This window comes from Gossypium hirsutum, chromosome D06, assembly GCF_007990345.1.
Source record: "Gossypium hirsutum isolate 1008001.06 chromosome D06, Gossypium_hirsutum_v2.1, whole genome shotgun sequence".
NCBI lineage: Eukaryota > Viridiplantae > Streptophyta > Magnoliopsida > Malvales > Malvaceae > Gossypium > Gossypium hirsutum.
Window position 1 is genome coordinate 58,122,792 of NC_053442.1, and position 7,854 is coordinate 58,130,645.

Consider the following 7,854-nt stretch of genomic DNA (forward strand, 5'->3'; position numbering starts at 1 on the left):
TAAAAAAATAAATTTTAGAAAAATTATTAAATTTCAATAAAATATAAAAAATTTAAAATTTATTAAAAAAATTAGAGTTTTTTATAAAAATCGTAAAAAATAAAATATTGTAAAATTTTATAAAAATCATAAAAAAAATTAATGACCCCTAGTTTTTTTTTTCAATTAAAGTCATCACATGTCGCAACACAGCGTGACATGTGGTGAAAAATGATAAAAAAAATAAAAACCAATAAAAGTTATAGAAAAATTATAAAATGCTTCTTTTGGTATATGATAATTTTTATAATTTCTTTTACAAAATTTGTATTTTTTTACATTTTGTATAATTTTCTTACGACTTTATAAAATTTTATAATTTTTTTATATTTCTATATATTTTATAATTTTTTTACGATTTTTATACAATTTTTATATTTTTTACAAATTTTATATTTTTTTCTAATTTTTTTCTAATTTTTAATATTTTATTTTTTAATTAAAATTTAATAATATTTATAGATTTCAATTTTTTATAATTTTTTTTCTAATTTTTAATAAAAGTAGGGGTTTAATTGCTTTTTTTAAAAAAGTTTGAGGGTCTTTTTGATGCATTTTGAAAGTTCAAGTACCCAATTGAGTACAAAAAAAAGTAGGGAATTAATTTTTTTTTTGAAAAGGTTTGAGGGCTTTTTTTATATATTTTAAAAGTTCAAGTACCCAAATGAGTGCGAAAAAAAAGTAAGAACTTAATTACTTTTTAAAAAAAATTTGAGGACTTTTTACCCAATTAAACTTTTTTTTAACATTTGAAACTTAGTTCTTAGAATTTTATTTCTACAAGTTTAATATCTCTACTTATCTTATTTAATAATTAAATTATGATTAATAACATTGTTAACAGAAAGAATAATTTTTAAAAGTATAAAGAGTACAAAAATTTTGTCATATTTATCAACAAATAGGCTTATTCTTCTAGTATAGTAGTTTTCTAATTAATTAAAATTAAATAAAAAAATGAAGAAGTAATCATTTTGTAGTCAAATTTTAAATTTATAATGAGATAAAAATATCATAAAGGTTAGAAGTTAAATTACATTTTACCTCATCTATTAAAAACGGACAATTTAATTCATGTATGTTAAATCAATGAGCAAATCGATCTTTTCTTTTAAAAATTTTATTCATTGGTACTGTTAAAAACTAGTGTAACTAACAGAATAGTCAGAAAAACCGCCAGCTACCACTTTGCCAGCCATCGTCTTCTACATACACATACATTTTATTCCTCTTATTTTAAATTTTAGAAAAGGTTACCTTGGTTTGATGGTGTATATAAAGCATATAATTAAGCCATGGGCGGCCAGTGGATGGGGGGTTTAGAGAAATGAAACACATGCATGTACATATTATTTTATAGTAATGGGATATGATTATGCATTCACATGGGAAGAGAACAATTAATTAATATAGGGAAAGAGGCTTATATGTCTAATGTCTGCTGCATCCCCATCATCTTTCCACAAAATTAAAGTTCCAATAAAAATGTAACCATTATCCTAAAATCTTATTCATGGCCCAAATAAGGATGTTATAAAAATATTAATAAATTCCCTTCTAATTCTTGTTCTTTTGTTGAGGTAAGAGTAAATAAATTTAAAAGTATCCTGACGGTTTAATAGAAGTACGAGATTAAAAAAATGGGATTTAGTAAGAGTTTTAATATTTAAGACTCGAGTTTAGTTTAGTCCATTTTAAATTTTGTAATATACTTTTATGTCATAAAATTAATACTATGTATATATTAAAAAATGTTAGGTTGTTTAATTTTAAAATTTTAATAAAATATTAAATTTAAAATATTTTTTTTAAATATGGATGAACTTAAAATTGAGTTAGAGTCATTTATAAATATGGGAAAACTTAGGCAAAATTTTAGACTCGTATTTTGGGACAAAATGAATTTGTTTAAACATAAAATATATTAACATCATACTTAAAATTAAACCAAACAGTGAACACCTCTAATTATATTCAAGAGAAAGAAATTGAGTTAAAATCACAATGGAAGAGTTTTATTTATATATTTATTTATTTTTCACTTTTACTTATTTCATATTTGAAAAGTCTTTTTGGTTAAAAAATATTTTTATTTAAAAATCTTAAGTTAATTATTAACATTATTATTTTTGTCAAAAATTTTCAATCCCACACATTTATTTTCCAACAATTATATAACATCAAATAAAAGCAAGAAGAATTAATTTTAAATTTTTTAAGTACAAAGATTAAATCTCAAATTTTGTCAAAGTATAAGAATGACTTATAAACCTGTAAATTTTGACTTAAACTTAAAATATTTAATTTCATCAATTCAAATTTAAATATGATTTATATTTTTAAAAAAAATAATGTCCAACACAAATCCAAAATGATATGAATCCAAACTTTAAACAATGTGAACAATAAACTAGTATCACGAGTTGCGGATTAAGGCCTATGACCGTTGCGCACAGAACGTCCCATAGAGCTCAACTTATTAAATGGGGCTCATTTGACCCAATTGAACTGTCCCGATGCGTGAAACCCATAAAGAAGCCCATCTACTTGAAGCCTTGATGAACCAATGAAACACTTTAGTAAAACTAAAGTTACTAAGGCGCCTTAGAGAATTTCTAGGAGAATTCTCACTTTTCGAATGTTAGGTTGACTTAGGTAGATTTGAAGCAAAGAAATCGTCTAAGACCGCGTGGCTTGCCATACTAAAGTTTTATCCCCGAGACAGTTGGCACCCGAGCTAGTGTTTGAAGGTATTGATTAAGATGTCGAAAGGAGTAGCCAAGCAAGTTGAGCCAATAGAGCCAGGAAAGCTAGCCAACTGAGGGATATGCTATCAGCTTTAGATGACAGGGTGGCCAAACTTGAGGGCTCCGTAGGTGATATGAAGGAGACCCTTGAGAAAGTTGATAGTGTTGGAAAAAATCTGGTTTGAAAATAATTTTCTTACACAGCGGAAAATTAAAATTTTGAAAACTAACCTGGTTTGTGATATTTATAGCAATAAACCTTAGACCGAAACCATACTTATGTTTTTAGATAAGTAGATCTTTGATTTTTTTTTTAATTTTCAACCAATCGATCTTCTCTGCTATTCTCGTACCACAAACTGCTTTGAGTGTGGGCTCGACCCAATTGAATCAAAACATAAAGCTAGAAAAAGTTTTATTTTCCTTTTGGGGTGAAAATGAAAATCTCTCTTCTTTAATAGAAACCACTAAAATTTTTATTCTGGAAAAATATATTTAATAGTTGAGAATAAATTCTCTCTATTTTTTAGTAGAGTAACAATTTCTCAAAGTTGCGTAAATAGCTCTACCAATGCCATTTATTTATAGCAAGAGAAATTAGAACTGTGACACCCCTAACCCATATCCGTCACCAGATTAAGGTTACGAAGCATTATCTAACACATCATAGTCTAACACAATCATTTATTACAATTCATGCAAACCAATTTCACAATACAATTCATACTCTGAAATTTAACCAACTCATAACCATTCTACTATTCAAATTTCGAACCAACTAACGTACATCGAATCATATTACATTATAACAAAACACATCCACCAACTAAATTATTACTCAAGCCGAAACTTATAACCAAACATTATCATACATATATACCTCGAAATATACTTCCCAAAAGAGCTTATAACATGACCAAATATACATAATAATTAGCATTTCTAACAAGCCATTTCGCATGACAACTTATATACAATTCAAAATTAACCATAGTCTATGCATGCCATATGTCATAATATCAAGCTTTCAAAATATTGAAATGGCGATTGATAGTGTGACGATATTCCTTGACGATCCCCGAGCTCGAGCTAGCTTTATATATCTATAAAACAATGGAAGGATGCACAAAGTAAGCTTTGGAAGCTTAGTAAGCCATAAGCAAATATATCATCTCAATGATATTTACAATTCAATTCAACTAGGTCGAATTCAAATAAATCTCAAACACATATACATTTAAATAACTCATATAAATTCATATGATCACATTAAGTACTAAACTTACCTTAATATTTCATGAACATATAAATTCACACATACTTGAACCATTTAGCTCAAATTCACATTCGGAATTGTTAAGAACACACGAAAATCATATAAAGCTCGTACAATGTCATATCCTGGATATGGTCTTACATTTTAACGCATATCGATGCCACTGTCCAAGACAAGGTCTTATACGAATCATATACGATGCCAATGTCCCAGACATGGTCTTATACGAAATCACACCTCGGAAGTCCTAGTATCATGACATCAATATCCTGTACATTTTGTAAGGTTCATTCGGAGCTTTAGACTTCGTAATTAAATCAATTCATACATGAAACCAGTCATCCAATGCTCAAATTAATTCGGCAACATATATATGTAAACATATACAAATCATTTCGGCAATATATATACATGTACAAATCAATTCGGCAACGTATCTCCATATAAAAATCAATTCGGCAATGTATATACATATACAAATCAATTCGATAATGTATATCCATATACAAATCAATTCGGCTATGTATATCCATATACAAATCAATTCGGCAATATATATATCCATATACAAATCAATTCGACAATATATGTAAACATATACAAATCATTTGACAATACATATACATGTACAAATCAATTCGGCAATGTATAAAACATATACATTTGAATTCAAAAACATTTATTTACTTATGAACTTACCTCGTACGGAAACGAACGGATCGGATCAACTACTCGTCAACTTTCGATTTCCCTCGATCTAAATCCGATTTCTTTCTTTCTTGATCTATATGAATTCAAATTTAACTCATTTAATCACCTATTCATTCAATTTCATCTAAAAATACCTATTTGGACATTTTGCACTTTAGCCCCTAAAGTTTCACATTTGTTTAATTTAGTCCCTATTTCACAAATACACAAAATTCACACAATTCAATATAACCCAAGCTTAGCCAAATTACTATAGTGCCCCTAATAGCCCAAAAATTTCATTTATTTCACATTTCAACCATCATTTTACATATTTCACAATTTAATCCTTATTTGAAATTTTTGTCAAAAATCACTTTACAAAACATATTAATCTATCAACAATTATTCATTTTCCATCATCAACATTCAAAAACATCAAGCTATCATCAATGGAAACTCAAAATTTCATCAACCAATTCAAAAATTAGGGCATGGGTTAGCTAGAACACGAAGCAACGATCTCAAAAAAGTAAAAATTATAAAAAAACCGAGCTCAAACCGTACCTTAATCAAGCTATGTGTGTGCTGAACCCTAAAGAGCAAAAATAGATTTTTTTTTCTTGGCTATTCGGCTGAAGAAAGAACATAAAAGATGATACTTGGCTTTATTTACTAAATTTTGTCTTTATTTACTTAATTACTTATTTAACCTTTAAAATTATTTCAATTTACAAGTTTACCAAGTCATGACATTCCACTAACTCATAAATGACATATTTACCACTTAAGGACCTTTAATATAATGTTATATAGCTATTAGACACCTTTAGCTTATAGAATACAACTTTTACGCTTTATACGATTTAGTCCTTTCTACCGAATTAAGCATTCAAACGGTAAAATTTCTTTACGAAACTTTCACACATATATATTCACATGCTGTAAATACCAAAAATAATATTAAAATAATTTTATAACCTTGGATTTGTGGTTCCAAAACCACTATTCCAATTTAACTAAAACCGGGTTGTTACAACTCTCCCCCCTTAGGGATTTTCGTCCCCGAAAATCTTACCAGTGAATAGGTTTGGATATTGCTTTCTCATAGCATCCTCGAGTTCCCATGTAGCTTCTTCTACCCTGTGTCGGTGCCATAATACTTTCACTAATGCAATTTTCTTATTTCTCAGCTCTTTGATCCCACGAGTTAGAATTCAGATCGGTTCTTCACTATATGATAAATCTGACTAAATCTCAACTTCGATCGGGGAAATAACATGTGAAGTGTCAGATCGATATCATCGAAGCATCGACACATGAAATACATTATGTATCTTTTCTAATTCATAACCGATAAGCCACTGGTCCAACTCGTTCAATGATTTCATACGGTCTGATGAATCTCAGACTTAATTTGCCTTTACGATCGAATCGAATTATTTTCTTCCACGATGACACTTTTAAAAACACTTTATCCCTGATCTGAAACTCAATATCTTTCCGTTTCAAATCTGCATAATATTTCTGTCGATCTGACGCCACTTTTAAACTATCACGAATTAGTTTCACTTTTTCCTTTGTCTCTCTAATTAGATCAACCCCGTGAATCTTATTCTCCTTTAACTCAGTCCAGTACAATGGTGTTCGACACTTACAACCGTATAGAGTTTCGTATGGTGCCATCTTTATACTTGATTGAAAACTATTGTTATACGCAAATTCAATCAACGACAAATACTTTTCCCACATACTTTCAAACTCAAGAATGCAACATCTCAACATATCATCGAGTATCTGTATAACTCGCTTAGATTGACCAACTATTTGCGGATGAAAAGTAGTACTAAAGTGCAGCTTTGTACCCAATGCATCTTGCAATTTCTTCCAAAAACACGATGTGAATCTTGGATCTCTATCTGAAACAATGGACATAGGTACTCCGTGCAACCTCACAACTTGAGAGATATATAACTCAACTAACTTATCAAGTGAATAATCCGTGCGTACCAGAATGAAATATGCTCAATTAAAGATTTAACGATATTCTCTCATTGGCATTGTATGGATTGATAAATATGGAATGTGGCCACGGGTTGCTTGTTCTCGAACAAGCAATTTATCACAATCATTTGGTGATAGTGATCATATTAATCATTAAGAAGACACAATGGTGACAATGGGATAAAATATGATTGTATTGAGTAAACGAATTTAACTCAAAGGAATCAATGATACCACATGAGAGTAACACACACATGACAAGGTCTTTACACAAAAAAGTTGAATGAAATGCTTTCTTAAAGAGTATACAATAAGAAGTTTTCAATCATAGTACTTTTTATGGACTGACTCCATGATTAAGTAATTGTGAATTATCGGAACGATGCTTCTGGACATAATTGCAATTACTATAGCCTAATTATATATGTCTAATTGGCCCTCCGCTAGCTCAATAAAAGCTTGATCGGACTGCATTTAAATTAGAAGAAAATTCTATGATTTTGGAAATAATTGAATTGAGTTGATTATTCGATATGGAATTAAATTGGGCGGTTGTAAGAATTGTTCAACTAGAGAATTTGATGAAAGAATTTTCTTGAAAAATTAATTTGAAAAAATTTAGTGACTTTTGAGAAAATTAATTTTGATAAAGTAAAAATAAATTAATCAAATTAATTAAAATTAATATGATATTTTTGGAAATTAATTTTCAAGTCGGACAATTGGCCCAATGGGTAATTGAACTTAAAATTGGACTTGAAATCGTAAATTGGGCCTGAGAGCCCAAAATCGAGACCAAGGCCCAAAAACTGGTCAAATTGGGCTTGGTATGTGAAACTGGGTTGACGGTCCAATCGGTGGCTAGACCAGATCGGTGGGGCCGTCATTGGCTCGGACCAAACTGGTAGGCACTGAACTAGCTCAAGGTGCTAGTGATTGTGACAACAACGTTTCGGTGGTTGCAATAGCGACGTTTTAGTGGCCGAAAAATGGTTGGCAGCGGTAGTTCTTCGGTGATTGAGGAGTGAAAAATTACACTATTGAGACTCTACCAGAGAATTTGATTTTAGATTAACTATTCAAAAAATAATAATATTT